General features: G+C 44.5%; 1 long non-coding RNA gene across 1 annotated transcript; it reads left to right on the plus strand.

The window, feature by feature from the left end:
• The first annotated feature begins 981 nt into the window (after positions 1-981).
• LOC130293767 (uncharacterized) lies at positions 982-11,937 on the plus strand. The gene is made up of 3 exons (XR_008848287.1): positions 982-1,120; positions 8,494-8,666; positions 11,708-11,937. It is a non-coding gene; the product is annotated as an uncharacterized LOC130293767 (long non-coding RNA).
• Positions 11,938-23,360: the final 11,423 nt, after the last annotated feature.

The raw sequence follows: 23,360 nt of genomic DNA on the forward strand, positions 1-23,360 counted from the left end.
CCTGAGTTATATCCTGTATTATACTCCAGAGCTGTACTCACTATTCTGCTGGTGAGGTCACTGTGTACATACATTACATTACTTATCCTGTACTGATCCTGAGTTATATCCTGTATTATACTGCAGAGCTGTACTCACTATTCTGCTGGTGAGGTCACTGTGTACATACATTACATTACTTATCCTGTACTGATCCTGAGTTATATCCTGTATTATACTGCAGAGCTGTACTCACTATTCTGCTGGTGATGTCACTGTGTACATACATTACATTACTTATCCTGTACTGATCCTGAGTTATATCCTGTATTATACTGCAGAGCTGTACTCACTATTCTGCTGGTGAGGTCACTGTGTACACACATTACTTTACTTATTCCTTTCATTTTTTTTAAAGGCCTGTGAAAAATGAAAGAAGCAATCTGATTGGTTGCTATGGGCAACTCAGCATCTTTCCTCTGGACAGGTTTTGATAAATCTCCCCCTATATGTAAACTGCTGTTCAAATTTGGGCTCAGAATTGTATGTCTTTTAAAGATGTATTCACATTTTTGCTTATTGTTGCAGCTTTTGCAACATATTCCCCCGCACTAAAAGGGTAAATAAATAAAAAAAAATGCAAAGAGAGAAACAGGAAGAACAATAAAAAAGTATAAATAGGTGAAGAAACAAAATTACTCAAAGTGTAAAGTATCAGCTGTCCCGCCTTAGTTTACTACGCTGAACAGTGTTCTTTTTATTAAACTTTCCTATCATATTGTAGATAATAACCCAGATTTAGGAAACTGTGTGAGAGAAACAATAGAGTGATTTCCCCACAACAACCAATCACAGCTCTGCTTTCACTTTCACCAGAGCTCGTTAGCTGAGCTGTGATTGGTTGCTGTGGGAAAATCACTATTATTTCTCTCACACAGTTTCATAATGTGTCATAAAGATCTCATTCTCCTCGACCAATAACGTGAAATCCTCACAGAAGACAGACAGCCGTGGGCCCCTTACATCTTCCCATCTTGTCAATGCCAAAATAATTAACCTCTGCCCTCTGGCAGTCGGAGCCGGCTGTTTGTTTACAGTAATAGAGCCAACATTTTATGAATTGCAGAAGCACTGTGTGCAGGTACCGGAGCGAAGCGCATTGGGGAGGAGGATACACAGCTGCGGAATATAATTTGTGTAATCACTATAAAAAATAGATTTGAGATAAATAAATGATAGATCAATATTCATTAAGAACCAGCCCTAAATAACTATCATAAAGGAGATATATCACGCAGAAAAAAAATATCCCCTATCCTTTTCTGCGCGATACTTCTCCTTGGTGGAAAACAAATGTTTTCAAATCAACTGGTGCAGGAAAGTTATACAAATTTGTACATTACTTTTATTTAAAAATCTTAATCCTTCCAGTACTTATCAGCTGCTGTATTCTCCAGAGGAAGTTGTGTTGTTCTTTCTGATCTGACCACAGTGCTCTCTGCTAACACCCCTGTCCGTGTCAGGAACTGTCTAGAGTAGGAACAAATCCCCATAGCAAAACCTCTCCTGCTCTGGACAGTTCCTGACATGGACAGAGGTGTCAGCAGAGAGCACTGTGGTCGGACTGGAAAGAACTACACAACTTCCTCTGGAGCATACAACAGCTGATAAGTACTGGAAGGATTAAGATTTTCAAATAGAAGTAATTCACAAATATTGGGGCTCAAGGTCAAGGATTTGAGGACACAGGTATATATATATAATATAATAATTAATTGATTTATTCTATTATAAAAAAAAGCTATACAGTGATACCAATAATACACAGGGCCCTTGTGTAATTATGGTGATAACTGTAAATGGTTAAGCAAACAATATGTATATAAAAATTAATAGTAATAATAATAATAAGACCACCTACAATGTAAATAAAAATAAAGAATAAATAGTCTATAGCAGCAAATGGCAAAAAATCCAATATTCAGTTAATCCTGCAATGAAAACATCCAAAAAGATTGTCCAACAGTCATTAATTGCAGACAAAGAAGTGTATAGTCCAGCTCACTCCCTCAGCCCGTCGCGCCAGGACCGGCGTGGGCAACACTGACTGGAACCAACAAGCAAAAGCAAAATGTCCAGCGCGAATATCAAGGAACTGGATGTTTATTCCAATGAAAGCCAAAAAGACAAGGAGAACATGACAAGGTGACGCGTTTCGGTCCTAAGACTGGACCTTAGTCATAGTATGACTAAGGTCCAGTCTTAGGACTGAAATGCGTCACCTTGTCATGTTCTCCTTGTCTTTTTGGCTTTCATTGGAATAAACATCCAGTTCCTTGATATTCGCGCTGGACATTTTGCTTTTGCTTAACAGTCATTTATGTAATCACTGGTAACTGTGCTGCTGTCACCTATAGTAACAGTGAGAGATACCGCTCACAGCGTTCTGTGTGGTCTCATGGAAGTTTTAAATGACAGTCATCAGCCACTTTGCTTCAATATGGGTGACAAAAAATGAATGAATGGCACAAGAAGCAGCCGGCATGCATAGATAGCGAAGCTTAAAACAGTTAATAGTTGTCACTAATTGTAGCCAGTTCCTGCAGCAAGTGATACTTGTGTAACATGAGATACTTTTATGCTCTCCGCTCCGCTGGTTAAGACAGGGACAGGTTCACTGCTCTGAAATCGATCTGTGTGAGGTAGGCTTCAGGTTCTTTATGAGATGCTGCGATCTACCCTGCAGTCTTTTTACTTTCACTTTGTTCAGATCGTCGGTGCCTCTCTCAGCAAGAGAGAACGTCGCCTGGAGACTCGGCCGACTCTTGGCGGCGTTTAGGACTCGGCCGACTCTTGGCGGCGTTTAGGTGGCGGTGGGTCCCAAATGTGGATGCCCCAGCGATTCCACTGAAGGTGCCGGTCCGGTCCTCGTGGCGATTGAGCGCGCGCACGGGACAGCGTGTCAACAGGAGATAAGGTGACAAAGTCTATACTTGGCAGGATGTATAAAATGATGGTCTAGGTGGTCTGGGTTGGTATAACAACATCTGTCCTTCCAACACCTTCACCGCAAATTGGCAAAAATTGGTAACATTCTATTCTTACTTTTGTCATTATGGGGTACTGTGTGTAGTATGATGGGGGAAAAGTTAAGATAAGTTAGCAGCGTATGTATACAGCATAGTGGTCAGACAACCACATTTTGGAGAACAATGACCATGCCAATGTATACACACAATGCTACTCTGCAACTTGAAATGGTGACCTTCTTTGTGTAAAATTTTTACATACAGTATCAAAGCTGTAAATCAGAGATATGTGAGATAAGTCATCAGTGCACTCAGGGAATATGTAAGTCACAGAGGTGATACCAACGCTCCAGTGCTTAGGAGGCTTCCAAGCATCAATGACAAATACAGCAGTGGCTCGGTACATGGCAGCACAGAGGCACGACATATCATAGTAAAATAGATCTCAGACTGAGCACATTTGCCTTACTACATGTGTCGGATGCCTGATAAGCCTTCTCAATAGGATTTAGCTGCTAGTCACATTCAATCATCATGTCCTATGAGCACTTTCTGCTGAGGTTGTAGCTTTATACAGCTACCAATCTGATCTACAGTACATGGGTGGGGGGGGGGGGGGGGGGGGGGAGGTGTCAGTGAAGCAGCATCTGCGTTTCAGACTATCCCAGGCTCCAATATACAATGCTTTTAGGCTGAAGTCACTGGTCTTAAAGGGGTACTCCACTGGCCAGTGTTCCGAACATTTAGTTTCGAATGCTGTGTGCCCGCTGTGGGGGTCGACCACGGCCCCTCGTGATATCACGCCCTGCCCCCTCAGTGCAAGTCTATGGGAGGGGGCGTGGTGTCCACCACGCCCCCTCCCATAGACTTGCACTGAGGGTGTGTGGCCTAATATCACAAAGGGGGCATGGTCGGAATGTTCCGAACGCTGGCCAGTGGAGTACCCTTTAATTTTGCCCAGAAATTTTGGAGAGTAATAACCTGTAATGTTATTACTCTACAAAAATGCATCCAGCCCAGTTTTGAACTCTTTTACAGAGGTCACCATGATCACCTCCTCCGGGAGAGAATTCCACAGTCTCACTGCTCTTACAGTAAAGAACCCTCGTCTGTGCTGGTGTAGAAACCTTCTTTCCTCTAGATGTAGAGGATGCCCCCTTGTTATAGATACAGTCCTGGGTATAAATAGATCATGGAGAGATCTCTGTACTGTCCCCTGATATATTTATACATAGTTATTAGGTTGCCCCTAAGCCTTCTTTTTTCTAAACTAAATAACCCTAATTCTGCTAATCTTTCTGGGTACTGTAGTCCTCCCCTTCCCCGTATTACCCTGGTTGCCCGTCTTTGAACCCTCTCCAGCTCCACTATATCTTTCTTGTACACTGGTGCCCAGTACTGTACACAGTATTCTATGTCTGGTCTGACCAGTACTGTACACAGTATTCTATGTGTGGTCTGACTAGTGATTTGTACAGTGGTAGAATTATTTCCTTGTCGTCGGCATCTATGCCCCTATTGATGCCCCCCATGATTTTATTTGCCTTGGCAGCAGCTGCCCGACACTGGTGACTACAGCTAAATTTACTGTTAACTAAGACTCCCAAGTCCTTTTCCATGTCAGTCGTCCAAAGTTTTCTTTCATTTAATACATAATCCCAGCCCAGATTTTTCCTCCCCATGTGCATTACCTTACATTTATCAGTGTTGAACCTCATTTGCCACTTCCCAGCCCAAACATACAACCTATCCAGATCCAGTTGTAACAGTGCACTGTCCTCTATTGTGTTTACCGCTTTACAGAGTTTAGTATCATCTGCAAAGATTGTTACTTTACTATTCAACCTCTCTACAAGGTCATTAATAAATATATTAAACAGAACAGGACCCAAGACGGACCCCTGTGGTACCCCACTAGTAAGAGTCACCCAATCAGAATAAGTACCATTAATAACCACCCTCTGTTTCCTATTACTGAGCCAGTTACTTACTCACTTACACACATTGTCCCCCAGCCTGATCCTTCTCATTTCATGCACCAACCTTTTATGTGGCACCGTATCAAATGTTTTGGAAAAATCCAGATATACGACATCCAGAGATTCCCCCTGGTCCAGTCTGGAGATCACCTCCTTCTTTTATTTGTTTGGGGCAGTTCCTATGCAACTGCTATTATTCTAAATCAGAGGGCATGGCTTCTAGTTGGGGCTGGTTTAGAGAGGATTTTGTAATTGGTTAACCTCTAATTAACATCAATGACATTTGCAGTGTGGTGTGGATTATAGCATATGCACTGTGCATTTCCTTCCAGCATTCCTTGTGTGCTTTCTAGTGTCTTGTTCTAGTCTAGGTCTCTTCCTAGTTCTTCTGTTACTTTTGATTCTTCCTTGTGTCGCTATTTTGATGTAGACTTGTGTTTCAATATCTGTTTAATCTTGTTGTTTACGGTCTTGCAGTATTAAAAATATTCACCGGGAGAGTGAGGCATAGTGGTGCCTGTTACGATCTGCGCTCCGGCCTGACACACTGGGCGTGAGCGCTCCCTTCCCATTTCCGCATCTGCCGGCGGGGCTGGGATTCGCATTGCAGGACACGCCCGCATGCAAATCCCAGCCCGTCACTCACCTCTGCTCTCCTCTGTTCCTCCTGTCTTCTTTCAGCACCGGCGCACATGCCTCCGTCTCCTACGCGCGCCGGTGTTCTAAAATTTAAAGGGCCAGTAATTAGTAATTGCACCTGCACCTTCCTTTTCAGTTTCTGCACCTCCCCCCACTCTCTGCTGGATCTTTGTTGCCCCAGTGCCTAAGAGAAAGCATACCAGTGTTCCTGCTTATCCATGTTCCAGACCCTTTGTTCCGTAACCTGACCCTGCTCCTCTGCCGACAGCCTATTGACCTTCTGCTACGATCCTGACTACGCTCCTGTGCTGCCTGCCCAGACCTACCGTATCAAGACCACAAGTTTCTGTTTCCCTCCTGTGCCTTGTACCTCCTAAGCCGCCTGTGTGGTCGAGTTGTGCCAAAGGTAGCGACCTGGGTGCCATCTGCCGCAGCAAATCCATCCCGCTTTGCGACGGGCTTTGGTGAAAACCAGCGGCACCTTAGACTCCGCTCCCTGACACGGCCAACGTCATCTACCACACAGATCCAACGGATCCACTATCTCCATGAGTGTCCTGCCTACTGCCGTGAGTCTTTACAGTGCCTAGTTTTCACAGGGTTTGTGTAAGGACTTTTGCACAATAGAAAGAAGCATAGGAGAACATAACCAACATTTATTTTAAGGGATAATGCCCAAAATGCAAACCACAGAGTATAGGAAGCAGTCCGATGTAGATAATCCCATAGCCAAGACACGCAGTTCATGGGAGAAGGGAACAGTCTAGGGTGTGAAAATCTGTAACCAATGGGGTATGCTACACAGTGCAAAATCCACTTAATGGGCAATTGCTGTAGGCAAGGTCCAGTTGTTACCAGCCATTGCCATTATACAGACACACCAGATGGTAACTATGTTGTATCACTGGACATGTGATCTGGGCCCAATACACAAAACTGGCAATACACGATACCTCTCTATCCCTCGTATCATTGTTGAAGTATACAAAGTACAGTGCACTCTACAGCACAATGTATTTGAGGGGTTCTGGACACTGAAGATAGAACTGGTCTATCCAATGTTATTGGTAGGACTGTGAGGCTAACAATTGAGCCGGAGTAAAATACTCCAGGGCACTTCATTAACTGAGTGATAAAATCTTTCATGAAGTGTGAGAAACTACATTATGTTTAATACTCGGCTGAAGCCACACAACCATTCATGAAGCTCCATCAGAAGTGAGAGCAGGTTTAATAGTCCGTGAAAATATCGATCAATAGATCAATAAGTCAAAGGCTGTTCATACACTTGTCACATGGATTTTGGAGGCAACCGGAGTCTTGTATGAAAGCAACAGAGCAGACCTGAGATTCCCCCTCGTCAATAACTAAGCTCCTCTTCACCGGCTCACTTTATTTTATTTATTTATTTTTTTGCATTTGGAGCCCAAATAAAGTAGAAGACAAAAGGGACAAAAGGCCATAAATCCTCGCGAGCTCCTCTCAGGGTTTTGGAAGCAATCAATGTAACATGTAATAAAAAAAATAAGTGTTTCCCTACGGGAAGAAGGAGCCCAACCTCATTAATTTGTACATAATATATCTGTTATTCTCAGGAAGTCGTTGAGGTTGCTCTAAATACGTCGAGAGGCACAGATGTCTTTATTGTTAAGTATAAAATGAAAAATTTTCCCCTTAACACCCTTCTACCCAGCCATTAGATGTTCTAAGGGGATCGAAATTACAAACAGGTTACACGCTCCATGGGCTGGAATGGTTTCAATCAAGTGGTTTGTATTAATTGCTCTATACATCAGATTTTACGGCAGGATTCATAATAGTCATTAGGGCTGTAAAGATTGATTTATGACATCATAAAAACAGATTACTTCATCTAAACTCATGTGAAGACGTCCCTCTATGTAGGCACTGTAATAATCTCCTGGAGAACATCTATGTAATGAAATGCTTAAGATGCCAACGGAGGATTATAAATGGAGAAGGGGACATGGAAATGTCGATGTAACCTGTCACAAAAGTCATGGGCGTCTTTGTTGTAACTAACGCAATAAAAAAGTCATGTCACAGTAAATCCTGGACGGAACTGACTGCAATGGTTCATACGAGTGTCTTTTGTAACAGGAGCAGAAGCAAACATGGGGGGTATCAGTGGTCAGCACAGCAGGTCTATGGAGTCAGTTTGGGGTAGAATTGGAGTCAATTGAATGTAACAGGTTGGCTTTAAAATGAAAATGTTAAATGAGCACTGTCATTAAAACTAATTTTTGCTATTGCAGTAAATAAAAAATATTTCTAATGTATTTTGTGTTTTTTGTGTTTTATTTGTGTTTAAAAAAGCTGACACTAGGTGTCTCCCTACTTGTCCAGAGCACATTTCCACCCATTTCTTGAACAGACTTTGGACTCCTGCTGGCCTGGCAGAAGTCCAAACTCAGGAAATGCAGTCTACTCTGGAGTGCTGAGGGGGGGGGGGGTGCAGCCTTAGCCAATCAGAGCTCATCTCACACTGAACTGCTCTGGGCTGTGTGTAGCAGAGTGAGGGAGAAAGTTCTCCCTGTATGGCTTCAGATGATGTCACACCTGCTGGAGAATGCTATATTCTAACTTTATTGGCCACTGATGTTAGTAGAATTATCCATTACTTATATTTCTGAATAGGTGCTATGAATTTACGATGACCCAATATCTATACCATAATATTATGTGATCTAGCGGGTCTTCTAGTAAATAGAATGCCATTAAGGTATGCCATCAATTACCTACACTAAATGACCGAGGTTGGGAGGACAAGTTTTAATGGGTCTTGCAGAATACACTGAATGTGTTTACATGCAAACTCCTCCCCTGTGTTTTTTTTTTTTTTACAGTTGTATCGCAGCTACGTTATGATTGGGGATGACGTGTGACACGTCAGTTCCAGGATCATAGCGTTGGCTGTATCCTGGAGACGCCGCGGCGGGAGATGACCTGCGATACGTCACTTCCGGGATCGCGGCATCGGGCGGATCTATGCTGTTTACACACAAGGAATGAGAATCAGGTACGTGCGGTTCACTGAGCATTCAACCACATTCCCGCCTGTTCCCGTTAGCTGTTCACTTATCTGGACCATCACATACACAGTATAGAGACAAGGAAGTAAGCGCTCCATAGAATAATATTGTTGGACCCAGAGAGCTGAATAATTGTATAAATGAACTGCTCACCCTGGGTGGTTGTGTAGGCACATACACAACAATAGGAATAGGTATAGGATAGATCGTCTGCTGCACTCTGGAACATAAACGGTAGTGGATGTTTGGCTTCAAGAGAACCTGGCTCACGACGCTGATCGACCAGACAGGTAGGTAAACTTAAAAAAGGATTTATTGACCAGAATGCAAACGCGTTTCACTGCGCATGCGCCGGGTTCCCTTGAAGCCAAACATCCACATACACAGTATGGCCTACTCGTTGTATCCTGCTCCTACCGTCTCCTGATGATCTGAGCAATGAAACGCGTTGAGTGTGTATGTCCATATCATCCGGACACATAAGTATCTCCCAATTTTTGGTATCACCAATTTTTATGGCAACCCTGTTTATTTAATTGCCTGCATACTAGCAGGGGTTATACCCCTTAAGGACGCAGAGTTTTACTGTTTTTGCATTTTCATTTTTCACCTTCTAAAAATCATAACACTTTCAATTTTGCACATAAAATTCCATATGATGGCTTATTTTTTGCACCACAAATTCTACTTTGCAGTGACATTAGTCATTTTACCCAAAAATCCACGGCAAAATGGAAAAAAAAAATTAATTGTGCCAAAAAATTTAAGAAAAAATGTCATTTTGAAATTTTGGGGGCTTCTGTTTCTACGTAGTGCATTTTTCGGTAAAAATAACACCTTATCATTATTCTGTAGGTCCATACCGTTAAAATGATATTCTACTTGTATAGGTTGAATATTGTCGTACTTCGGAAGAAAATCATAACTACATGCAGGAAAATTTATATGTTAAAAATTCTCATCTTCTAACCGCTATAACTTTTTTATTTTTCCACGTATGGGGCGGTATAAGGACTAATTGTTTGTGCCGTGTTCTGAAGTTTTTATCGGTACCATTTTTGTATTGATCGGACTTTTTGATCGCTTTTTATTCATTTTTTCATGATGTAAAAAGTGACAAAAAAATACGCTATTTTGGACTTTGGAATTTTTTTGCGCGTACGCCATTGACCGTGCGATTTAATTAATAATATATTTTTATAGTTCAGACATTTCCGCACGTGGCGATACCATATATGCTTATTTTTATTTACAGTTTTTTTTTTTTTATGGGAAAAGGGGGCGTGATTCAAACTTTTATTAGGGAAGGGGTTAAATGACCTTTGTTAACTTTTTTTTTCACTTTTTTTTGCAGTGTTATAGCTCCCATAGGGGACTATAACACTGCACACACTGATCTCTTATGCTGATCCCTGCAAAGCCATAGCTTTGCATGGATCAGCGAGATAGGGGCTCTATTGCTCAAGCCTGTAGCTCAGGCTTGGAGCAATCAAACCCCAATCGTACGCTGCGGAGACAGGTAAGGAGACCTCCGCTCGCATCCTAACTGATCGGGAAATCCTGATTTTATCGGGATGTCCCGATCAGCCCGACTGAGCTGCCGGGAAGCGTTTACTTTCACTTTCAGACGCAGCGGTCAACTTTGATTGCCGCGTCTGAAGGGTTAATGACGGTCAACCGGGACCGAGCGTAGGGCGTACAGGTACGCCCTACGTCCTTATTAAAGCTTGTTGGCTCTGTGCTTCTGCACAGACCCATTGGTAGATTGGCAATGGCTCATAGTTCATGCATATAGATTTACTGCATTTTCTATGCTCACTTATGGTTGATTCATTTGCTGGTTTACTATTTACTGTCTATGGCTGATTTATTGCTGGCTTACTGTCTGTAACATTTCTATACTGCAACGGGGCGTATCATATAAATATATCTGCATTGTGAGTTAAATTACATCATTGCCCATTGCAATACCTGGTTCATATTCTCTAGGCCTTTACTTTAACAACTACACCTTATATATACTGGTATATATATCTAGAGTATGCGTAGGGTCTGACCCAATTGAGAGAGACAGCATATCTGCTTAGTAAGTGAGATAGTTCCAGTAGGGACGCGTAGGTTAATAGGGCGGGTTCCTGAGTGAGGTCGTCCTTATCCGGACATCAACTCTGCCTAGGGCAGGTGTATACTCCGGATACCATAGGGCTCTATAGGTCCCCGTGCCCTTCCCTCCCTGTTGTCCCTATCTCTTCTTCATCCCCTGAGCCATGGGGCTAGGGTAAGTGATAGCCAGGTGTGATACTTATTCTTATCCTTATCACTAACTACATCCTATTATCACCTCTTGTGAGGTATATTGGTATTTTTGGATATTTTGCACACATTTGTTTTTGGTGTATTACTTTATGATTGTAGTCCTGTGTTCTAATAGAGTTCTAATAAAGGTTAAAGGGTACCTCTCATCAACAAAACTTTTGATATATTATAGATTAATGTATGAAGAATAACTTTACAATTGCATGTTATTAAAAAATATGCTTCTTTCTATTTAATTTTCCACTTTGAAGAAATGACCACTAGGGGTCTCCCTACCAGTAGTGGCAGCAAGCATTTCAGACTCATGCTGGAGTCCTAAGCACTACGAGCTGCCAGTCTGCTTTGTTCACAAAGGGGAACACTCAGAGCTGCCAGCCTGCTTTGTTCATAGCCTGTTTGGCTGTGAACAAAGCAGGCTGGCAGCTCTGAGTGTTTAGGACTCCAGCATGAGTCAGAAATGCTTGCTGACAGGACTGATCGGGAAAAATACAATAGAAAGAAGCATATTTTTCATTAACATGCTATTGGAAAGTTACATAGTTAGTACGGTCGAAAAAAGAAATATGTCCAACATTCATTAATCTAAAATATATCAAAAGTTTATTTGATGAGAGGTACCCTTTAAGTTTTAGTCTACAATTGGTTTTCTAGATTCTGTGCTGGTAGACGACTCTAAGGTATCACATTTTTGCTTTTTCTGTACCCCTTTAAGGCCATCAAAATTAAAGTCCTGGAGAAGAGAAATGGAACTTTTTTTAAATTTTTTTGTATTTTTGCGTATCCAATATTGATGTGAAGTCTGAATAAAACAATGATGAGATGAAGTGAAGCAGAGGAGCCGAGACATGGGAGAGGGCAGGTTAGGTGAGAACGCAGCACAGTCAAGAATCGCTGGTCTTTATCTATGTAGACAAATAATGAATAAAGCATAAACAGACGGGTTCATTTCTACATGGAATAAAATGCAACAAAAGAAAGTCCATTGCTACAATACATTATTACTAGAAAAATAAAAAACCTGATAAGACGGTAAACACGCCACTTTCCAAAAGGACACGTGAAGTGGGAAATTCTCCAAACACGAGTTCAAGCCCGGTTCACGGCAGCTCATATTGCTTTGTACACAATAAACCAAGTCACGCGGAAAAATGATGAAATTTATTTATAAAATAGAATGCTCAGTAAATATGAGTCCATTACGGATATCAAGGGATGTCACCACGGAGACCCCCACGTAACCAGATAATACATGGAGGATCAGCCTTATATTTGCCGCAGAGAAACAAGTGCACCAGAGGGTTCTATGTTTTAAAGGGTCTGTGTGAAGGTGAGCCTACCCTTATGGGCACAGGATCCATTCATTTACTACACAGAATGGACCCTAGATTAAAGGGGTACTCCGGTGAAAACCTTTTTTCTTTTAAATCAACTGGCTGCGGAAAGTTATTACAGATTTTTACATTACTTCTATTAAAAAATCTTTATCCTTCCTGTACTTATTAGCTGCTGAATACTACAGAGGAAATTCTTTTCTTTTTGGAATGCTCTCTGATGACATCACGAGCACAGTTCTCTCTGCCGACGTTATTATAATAATAAGACTTTATTTATTGTTGTCCTTGGTGGGATATGAACCCAAGGCCCGAGCACTGCAAGGCAGCAGTGCTAACCCCTGAGCCACCATGCTTCCCTTAGCCTACATCTGCTATGCACGGTTGCTAAAATGGACAGAGATGTCTGCAGAGAGCACTGTGATGTCATCAGTGTTCCAAAAAGAAAGGAATTTCCTCTGTAGCATTCAGCAGCTAATAAGTACTGGAAGGATTAAGATTTTTTTAATAGAAGTAATTTACAAATATGTTTAACTTTCTAGCACCAGTTGATTTAAAAGAAAAAAGGTTTTCACCGGAGTACCCCTTTAAATTGGCACTGTCACTGACGCTTTTGACATGTCATAGAGACTTGTTAAACGTTTTTATTGGTCGGAGTCTCAGTGACCCCCTCCCATCAGGCTATCACATATTACTCCCCATCACTCAGTGATATTTGCCTGTCTCAGCTGTCAGTGGGGTTGAGTCGCTATCGGGTGGAACGACCTGGGGGTTACCTGCCGCTGCAAGTCCATCCCGCTTTGCGGCGGGCTCTGGTGAAAACCAGTAACCCCTTAGATTCCACTCCCCTGGTACGGCCCACGCCATCACCTCACTGACACAGAGGATCCACCACCCGTGTCCTCCCGCATACCAGTCCGGATCCTGACAATACCTGATCGCATGGGTCCCTCTGCTGGTAACCCCTGCAATATCTCCTGCAGCATCCCCTGCATCGCTCCGTGCCTGATGACTGGTGATGCAGGGGCGGGAGGAATGTGACATCACGGTCCCGCCCCCTTGTGATTTCACACCCCGTACCCTTAATGCAAGTCTATGGGAGGGGGCGTGGTCATGATGTCACAATCCTCCAGCACCTGCATCGCTAGTCATCAGGCTTCACTACGTGCACCAGATGACAGGGGATGCTGCAGGAGAGATCGCGGGGGTTACCGGCGGCGGGACCACCACAATCAGATATCTTATCCCCTATCCTTTTTTCACTAAAAGCAGCGGGTACACAGGTCACTACAACAGGGGCGCCTCTATATAGTTGTTTTGACCTGTGTACCTGCTGCTTTTAATAAATAAAGAAGCCTGATCAAACTTGGTGAGTGCGGCACATTAATTCTCTTTCTTCATTCGCTGGTATTACATATGATCTACAGTTTCGTGCTAAGCACCACCAGCGATCAGCCAAAGGATCCTGCTCTATTTGCTCTGTGTGCGGTCTTAAAGGGACAGCAACCTATTTCTGATGTGCCGGTCTTCACCTCTTCCCTAATTGGACTTAAAATCTACAATAGCAGGACTTAAAGGGGTAGTACAGTGGTGAAAAACGTATCCCCTATCCTAAGGATAGGGGATAAGTTTGAGATCGCGGGGGGTCCGACCGCTGGGGCCCCCTGCGATCTCTCTGTACGGGGGCCAGGCTCTCCGGACTGATAGCGGGTGTCGACCTCCGCACGAAGCGGCGGCCGACACGCCCCCTCAATACATCTCTATGGCAGAACCGGAGATTGCCGAAGGCAGCGCTTCGGCTCTGCCATAGAGTTGTATTGAGGGGGCATGTCGGCCGCCGCTTTGTGCGGAGGTCGACGCGCCCCTTTCCCGCGGGCTGTCGGGGCTCCATACAGGAGATTGCGGGAGGTCCGACCGCTGGATAGGGGATAAGTTGTTCACTACTGGACTACTCCTTTAAAATATAAAGCAGGAGAGGATTGCTATGGGGATTTTATTCCTGCTCTTGACAGTTCCTGAGAGAGACAGAGCATACAGCAGCTAATAAGTACTGGAAGGATTAAGATTTTTAAATAGAAGTAATTTACAAATCTGTTTAATGTTCTGGAACCAGTTAATTAAAAAATAAAAATAGGTTTTTGCCGTAAAGCATTGTATTTTTTTCTACTTTAGTCATCTATTCAGACCTAGAAACGAAAAGCCTACTTCTTTACTATCTCTTTCACATGTGAATACGATTGTTTGCTCTTTTTTTGGCAGCATTCATTCCCATCACAATGCACCTTTTTTGATGTTTCATGGTATTTGTGAACCAGGACTAGAACAGGCCTTCCAAAAACACATAAAGGCAAGGTGGTATTATCAGTAAATTCTGAGCCGTGATTCACAATTCAATAACCGTGCGCCATTGAGAAGCAGCCGCTGTTGTGCCGAATAATAAAAGCCCCTTTGCCTAGAAGGAAAGCAGGCAGGGAATTTACAGGGATATTTGTGTGTGAGCCGGCACGGCGCTGAATTGCTTTTTTCGAGCCCATAGAAATACAAGGGCACAACCATTATACACAGGCTGCAGGATTAATGGCAAACGCTCCCTTCCAGAATCCTCCATCTCGGGATCATTTGAAGGCTACGAAATTTGCAAAGATTCACCGGGCGCCGACAATATTTAACTCGCAGGTTGGCGGGGTTTTAGAGTTGCTGCAGCAAAAAGAAGTATAAATAATCCATGTCAGATGCAAAGGAAGAAGGAGGAGGACAAATTCTTCCCTAAGAGCTAGCAATAGAAACAATAAGGCGCTAAAAGCTCACCGGCTGGTTTTGGTTCTTAAAATCCTTGACATGAGCTACAACAAATTCCTCTCCATTGTGTTCTTTTGTGGACTGCATTTACACTAAGTGCACCACTTATACCAGCTACTAAGGTTACAATAAATATCTCACTAGCCAGCACTGAGCATTTTTTGTTAAAAGGGTACTCCGGGGGAACTAAACCCATAGCCCATCCTTTCCCTCTCATCCACCTATTTAATTGTCTAAACATCATTAATTCGCTATATACAGCAGTTTTCTCTCTTTGGTTGTCACTTACATTCATTAAGTGAGGGAATTACATCATCCAGCCATCCACTCTGTCTCTGTCCAAATCCCTCTCTGAAAGCAGCCCCCACCCTCCTAAGAGGCACAGGCCATGTGGTTTCTGCCCTGCACTGATGAGTCATGCTCTCTTTAGTGATGAGAACTGGGAGGGGTGTGCAGCCTCAGCCAATTAGACACTGAACTTCTCTCTGCTCACAGAGCTGGAGGGTAGGGGCTGCTCTCAGAGAGGGAGCTGGCTGGCAGAGCTGTAATGATTGCTGGGAGATGAAGGCAAGGGGAGGGAAGGATGGGAAAGAATATCAAGCAGGCTGAGAAGATAACAGGGGCCAAAGAAGCCATGCATATCAGGCAGGATGGTTTACAGGGAACATACCCAGGTAGTGTGGTGGGTTTTAAAGCTTAGTTTTATTTATATACTTGCCTTGAGTACCCCTTTAAGGTTCTCCTTTTGCCATTATTCAGAGGGAGGAGTACCAACCTCCACTGAGAAAATGACATATTTTTAAGGCAAGGCTCCATAGGAAGAATATAATAATGCAAATATAATGCAAAAGTCCAAAATTCCAGCTTTTTTTGTCACATTTTATTCCAAAACAAATTAATATAAAGTGATTTAAAAGTTTCATATACGCCAATGTGGTATTGATAATAAGTACAGATCACGGCGCAAAAAATGAGCCCTCATACAGCCGCGTGTATGGAAAAAAAGAAAAAGTTATAGGTGGTCAAAATAGGGAGATTTTAAACATACTGATTTTGTACAAAAAAATGTGATATTTTGTAAAAGCAGTACAATAATAGAAAAGTATGTAAAGATGGGGATCATTTTAATCGTATTGACCCTCAGAATAAAGAAAACAAGTCATTTTTACAGTAAAATGTACAGTGTGAAAACGAAATCCTCCCAAAATTTGCTAAATTGTGGTTTTCATTTAAATTTCCTCACTACAAAAAATAGTTTTTTTGGGTTCATCATACATTTTATGGTAAAATAAGAGGCGTCATTACAAAGTACAATTGGTCCCTCAAAAAACAAGCCTCATATGGGTCTGTGGATGGAAATATAAAAGAAACACAGAAACATAGAATGTGTCGGCAGATAAGAACCATTTGTCCATCTAGTCTGCCCAAAAATCTGAATCCTATCAATAGTCCCTGGTCCTATCTTATACGAAGGATAGCCTTATACCTATCCCTACATTATATGAAGGATAACCTTATGCCTATCCCTATTTTATATGAAGGATAGCCTTATACCTATCCCTAATTTATATGAAGGATAGCCTTATACCTATCACTATCTTATATGAAGGATAGCCTTATGCCTATCTCTATCTTATATGAAGGATAGCCTTATACCTATCTCTATCTTATATGAAGGATAGACTTATACCTATCCCTACATTATATGAAGCATAGCCTTATAATTATCCCTATCTTATATGAAGGATAGCCTTATATCTGTTACGCCTAGCGCTCCGGGTCCCCGCTCCTCCCCGGAGCGCTCACGGCGTCTTTCTCCCTGCAGCGCCCCGGTCAGTCCCGCTGACCGGGAGCGCTGCACTGTTTTGGCCGTTGGGGATGCGATTCGCACAGCGGGACGCGCCCGCTCGCGAATCGCATCCCAGGTCACTTACCCGTCCCGGTCCCCTGCTGTCATGTGCTGGCGCGCGCGGCTCCGCTCTCTAGGGCGCGCGCGCGCCAGCTCTCTGAGACTTAAAGGGCCAGTGCACCAATGATTGGTGCCTGGCCCAATTAGCTTAATTGGCTCCCACCTGCTCCCTGCCTTTATCTAGTCTCCTCCCTTGCACTCCCTTGCCGGATCTTGTTGCCTTGTGCCAGTGAAAGCGTTTAGTGTGTCCAAAGCCTGTGTACCTGAACTTCTGCTACCCATCCTGACTACGAACCTTGCCGCCTGCCCCCGACCTTCTGCTACGTCTGACCTTGCCTCTGCCTAGTCCTTCTGTCCCACGCCTTCTCAGCAGTCAGCGAGGTAGAGCCGTTGCTAGTGGATACGACCTGGTTGCTACTGCCGCAGCAAGACCATCCCGCTTTGCGGCGGGCTCTGGTGAAAACCAGTAGCCTCTTAGAACCGGTCCACTAGCACGGTCCACGCCAATCCCTCGCTGACACAGAGGATCCACTACCTGGAAGCCGAATCGTGACAGTAGATCCGGCCATGGATCCCGCTGAGGTGCCGCTGCCAAGTCTCGCTGATCTTCCCACGGTGGTCGCTCAGCAATCGCAGCAGATTGCCCAACAAGGACAGCAGCTGTCGCAGTTGACCGCCATGTTACAGCAAATTCTGCCTCTGCTACAGCAGCAACCATCTCCTCCGCCAGCTCCTGCACCTCCTCCGCAGCGAGTGGCCGCTCCTAACCTCCGCTTGTCCCTGCCGGACAAATTTGATGGGGACTCCAGACTCTGCCGTGGATTTTTGTCTCAGTGTTCCCTGCATATGGAGATGTTGTCAGACTTGTTTCCTACAGAACGGTCTAAGGTGGCGTTCGTAGTAAGTCTTCTTTCAGGAAAGGCCTTGTCTTGGGCCACACCGCTCTGGGACCGCAATGATCCTGCCACAGCCACAGTCCAGTCCTTCTTTGCTGAAGTCCGAAGTGTCTTTGAGGAACCTGCCCGAGCCTCTTCTGCTGAGACTGCCTTGCTGAACCTGGTCCAGGGTAATTCTTCTGTGGGCGAGTACGCCATACAATTCCGTACTTTTGCTTCTGAACTATCCTGGAATAATGAGGCTCTCTGTGCGACCTTTAAAAAAGGCCTATCCAGTCGCATCAAGGATGTGCTGGCCGCACGAGAGATTCCTGCCAACCTCCAAGAACTCATCCATTTGGCTACCCGCATTGACATGCGTTTTTCTGAGCGACACCAAGAGCTCCGCCAGGAAAAAGACTTAGATCTCTGGGCACCTCTCCCACAGCATCCTTTGCAGTCTTCGTCTGGGCCTCCCGCCGAGGAGGCCATGCAAGTGGATCGGTCTCGCCTGACCCAGGAAGAGAGGAATCGCCGTAGAGAAGAAAATCTCTGTCTGTACTGTGCCAGTACTGAGCATTTCTTGGTGGATTGCCCTATCCGTCCTCCACGCCTGGGAAACGCACGCACGCACCCAGCTCACGTGGGTTGTGGCATCTTTTGCTTCTAAGTCTTCTTCTCCACGTCTCACGGTGCCCGTGCGGATTTCCCCTACAGCCAACTCCTCCATCTCAGCCGTGGCCTGCTTGGACTCTGGTGCCTCCGGGAATTTCATGTTAGAGTCCTTTGTTAATAGATTCAGCATCCCGGTGACCCGTCTCGTCAAACCGCTCTACATTTCCGCGGTCAACGGAGCCAGATTGGACTGCACCGTGCGTTACCGCACAGAACCCCTCCTGATGTCTATCGGACCCCACCACGAAAGGATTGAGTTCTTCATTCTCCCCAACTGTACCTCTGAGGTCCTCCTCGGTCTGCCTTGGCTCCGGCTTCATTCCCCCACCATTGATTGGACCACCGGGGAGATCAGGAACTGGGACTCTGCCTGCCACAGGAAGTGCCTCTCCCCCCCTCCCAGTCCCATCAGGCAAGCCTCTGTGCCTCCCCATGGCCCCCGTCCTGGTGTCACACTGCCCCGTGCCAGGCCTCGCCCTCTGCCCTCCCTCCCCATTCCCACTCCTGCTGTACTGCCTGCCGTTGAGGAAACCCTCCATTCTTTCCCGGTGTCCTCATCCCAGGGGAGGCAGTCTCCGGACAAAGAGAAGGGGAGACCTAAGGGGGGGGGTACTGTTACGCCTAGCGCTCCGGGTCCCCGCTCCTCCCCGGAGCGCTCACGGCGTCTTTCTCCCTGCAGCGCCCCGGTCAGTCCCGCTGACCGGGAGCGCTGCACTGTTTTGGCCGTTGGGGATGCGATTCGCACAGCGGGACGCGCCCGCTCGCGAATCGCATCCCAGGTCACTTACCCGTCCCGGTCCCCTGCTGTCATGTGCTGGCGCGCGCGGCTCCGCTCTCTAGGGCGCGCGCGCGCCAGCTCTCTGAGACTTAAAGGGCCAGTGCACCAATGATTGGTGCCTGGCCCAATTAGCTTAATTGGCTCCCACCTGCTCCCTGCCTTTATCTAGTCTCCTCCCTTGCACTCCCTTGCCGGATCTTGTTGCCTTGTGCCAGTGAAAGCGTTTAGTGTGTCCAAAGCCTGTGTACCTGAACTTCTGCTACCCATCCTGACTACGAACCTTGCCGCCTGCCCCCGACCTTCTGCTACGTCTGACCTTGCCTCTGCCTAGTCCTTCTGTCCCACGCCTTCTCAGCAGTCAGCGAGGTAGAGCCGTTGCTAGTGGATACGACCTGGTTGCTACTGCCGCAGCAAGACCATCCCGCTTTGCGGCGGGCTCTGGTGAAAACCAGTAGCCTCTTAGAACCGGTCCACTAGCACGGTCCACGCCAATCCCTCGCTGACACAGAGGATCCACTACCTGGAAGCCAAATCGTGACAATATCTATCCCTATTTTATATGAAGGATAGCCTTATACATATCCCTATCTTATATGAAGGATATCCTTATGCTTATCCCTATCTTATATGAAGGATAGCCTTATACCTATCCCTATTTTATATGAGGGATAGCCTTATACATATCCCTATCTTATATGAAGGATAGCCTTATACATATCCCTATCTTATATGAAGGATAGCCTTATGCCTATCCCTATTTTATATGAAGGATAGTCTTATGCCAATCTTATATGTAGGATAGTCTTATGCCTATCCCTATCTTATATGAAGGATAGTCTTATGCCTATCCCTATCTTATATGAAGGATAGCCTTATGCCTATCCCTATCTTATATGAAGGATAGCCTTATGCCTATCCCTATCTTATATGTAGGATAGTCTTATGCCTATCCCTATCTTATATGAAGGATAGTCTTATGCCTACCCCTATGTTATATAAAGGATAGCCTTATGCCTATCTTATATGAAGGATAGCCTTATGCCTACCCCATACATGCTTAAACTCCTTCACTGTATTTGCAGCGACCACTTCTGCATGAAGACTATTCCATGTGTGGTGAGGGTGTGATAAGGGCAGATGGAATTACCCTAGGGACAGATGGCATTACCCTTGTGTTCGTGATGCCAGGGTGTGAATTATCCTCCACACCACCCAAAGGTAAACCTCTGGATCCTGGGCTAGGCACGGGTGCAAAATGACTCCGACGCCAAGTTACGGAACAAAGGAAGCTTTACTGAGTCAGACAGATGTAACAGTCTATACAGCTTAGCCAGGCCCAAGGAGGTGACCAGTGACTTCAGAGACCTGAGGGCTCACTGGGACTTGTAGTTTACTTGGACAATTTGATGCAGGGCCACGCTGACTTGGTACAGAATACTTGACTGACTTGACTGAGACTGACTATGACTGACTTAACCCTGTTTGTAGCTTACCAGGCTTTGACTTGGACCTGGGGGGTAGTAGACTTGTGGATTCGTGGCTGCGTGGTAGACTTTAGGCCTCTTTAGGACACCAGACACTCTCCCAGGACTTGACCTTACTGTACCTCAGCACTAAGGAGACTGAGGAAGCTCCACCCAAGGCTTATATGGGGGAGACTCAGGAGGGGCCCCATAGGTCACCCTGTAGATCACATGGTCTCTGGTACCTTCCCTGGTTACAAACACATGGCGATAATACTTAAAGCTATATAACATTATATGTAGATTACACCATAAAACATAGGCACTTAGGGGAACACATAAGACACAAGTACATTGACTTCCTACCTTTAAGTCTTCTGAAATAATTCCTCCTAAATCCCTCTCCTCAGATACTGAGGACTGCCCGAGGGCTGAATATAGAATATTTGACACGGTCCTTACCTCAGTATCTGAGGAGAGGGATTTAGGAGGAATTATTTCAAGAGTTATGGATTTAGTGGCCATTATAAAAGAGTTATGTATTTTAGAAGGCGAGGAGGAAAAAACGAAAACACAAAAATGAAATTGGCCTGGTCTTTAACCCCTTAAGGACACAGCCCTTTTTCACCTTAAGGACTGAGCCCTTTTTCGCAATTCTGACCACCGTCACTTTACGCATTAATAACTCTAAAAACGCTTTTACCGAATATTCTGATTCTGAGATTGTTTTGGGAGTAAATTTTCGTCGTTACTTGCATCCTTTTTTGGTGAAAAATCCCCAAATTTCATGAAAATTTAGAAAATTTAGCATTTTTCTAACTTTGAAGCTCTCTGCTTGTAAGGAAAATGGATATTCCCAATAAATTTTATTTTTATTCACAAATACAATATGTCCACTTTATGTTGGCATAATAAAATGGACATATTTTTACTTTTTGAAAAAATTAGAGGGCTTCAAAGTATAGCAGCAATTTTCAAAAATTTCATGAAAATTGCTAAATCTTAAGGGACAGATGTTACAGAACTACAACTCCCAGTATGCCTGGGCAGTCTAAGCATGCTGAGATTTGTAGTTTGGCAACATCTGGAGGGCTACTGTTTGGGCACTACTGTAACAGTGGTCTCCAAACTGTGACCCTCCAGATGTTGCAAAACTACAACTCCCAGCACGCATCTTCTCCTCCAGGTACCGGCCTCCATCTTCTCCCCCCATTCTGCCCAACATCCAGGGGTGGGCAGAACGGGGGGTTGCCATGGCAAGCCACTGTCCTGCGCTGCCATTGGTCAGAATTCTACGCCCCACGTCCTAAAGAGGTTAAGGTCAAAATGGGCTTGGTCCTTAAGGGGTTAAAGGGGTATTCCCCTGGAAAACATTATTTTTTTTTTTTACACTAACTATTTAAAAATCTTAATCCTTCCAGTACTTGTCAGCTGCTGTATGGTCAACAGGAAGTTTTATTTTTGAATTTACTTTATGTCTGACCACAGTGCTCTTTGCTGACACCTCTGTCAATTTTAGGAACTGTCCGGAGCAGGAGAGGTTTGCTATGGGGATTTGCTCCTACTCTGGCGGGACAGTTCCTAAAATGGACAGAGGTGTCAGCAAAGAGCACTGCGGTCAGACTGAAAGGAAATTCGAAAAGAAAATAACTTCCTGTGGAGCATACAGCAGCTGATAAGTACTGGAAGGATTAAGATTTTTAAATAGAAGTAATTTACAAATCTGTTTAACTTTATGGCACCAGTTGATAAAAAAAATTTTTTTCCAGTGGAGTACCCCTTTAAACATGCAATTGCTTTTACAAAGCTTAAGCATCACAGTATATTGTGATTTTACCAATCTCCTATAAGGGTGCGTTCCCACTTGCCGTATACGCAGTGTATTTGATGCTGCGCAAAACTTACAGCAGCAGCGGGAAATATGCAGCGTATCCCTTGCTCACTATACACACAGGGCTTTCCGACAGCAGCCCTATGTGTGTAGTGAGTTTTGGAGGCGGGGTCATGTGCCGGCGTGACTGTGAAGCGCGGCTCCGCCTCCAAAACTCACTACACACATAGGGCTGCCGTCGGAAAGCCCTGTGTGTGTAGTGATTAAGGGATACGCAGCGTATTTCCCGCTGCTGCCTTAAGTTTTGCGCAGCGTCAAATACGCTGCGTATACGGCAAGTGGGAATGCACCCTAAAAGGGTATTATTGGAGTACCATGATGGCAGGCATTTACTATCACAATCCAGGGGAAGAGCCATCTAAGGGGTTAAAGGGGTACTCTGATGGAAAACTTTTTTTTTTTTAAATCAACTGGTGCCAGAAGGTTAAACAATCTTAATCCCTCCAGTACTTATTAGCTGCTGAATGCTACAGAGTAAATTATTTTCTTTTTGGAACACAGAGCTCTCTGCTGACATCACGAGCACAGTGCTCTCTGCTGACATCTCTGTCCATTTCAAGAAAATCCCCATAGCAAACAAATGCTGCTCTGCACAGTTCTTAAAATGGACAGAGATGTCAGCAGAGAGCACTGTGGTCATGATG

This window comes from Hyla sarda, chromosome 10, assembly GCF_029499605.1.
Source record: "Hyla sarda isolate aHylSar1 chromosome 10, aHylSar1.hap1, whole genome shotgun sequence".
NCBI lineage: Eukaryota > Metazoa > Chordata > Amphibia > Anura > Hylidae > Hyla > Hyla sarda.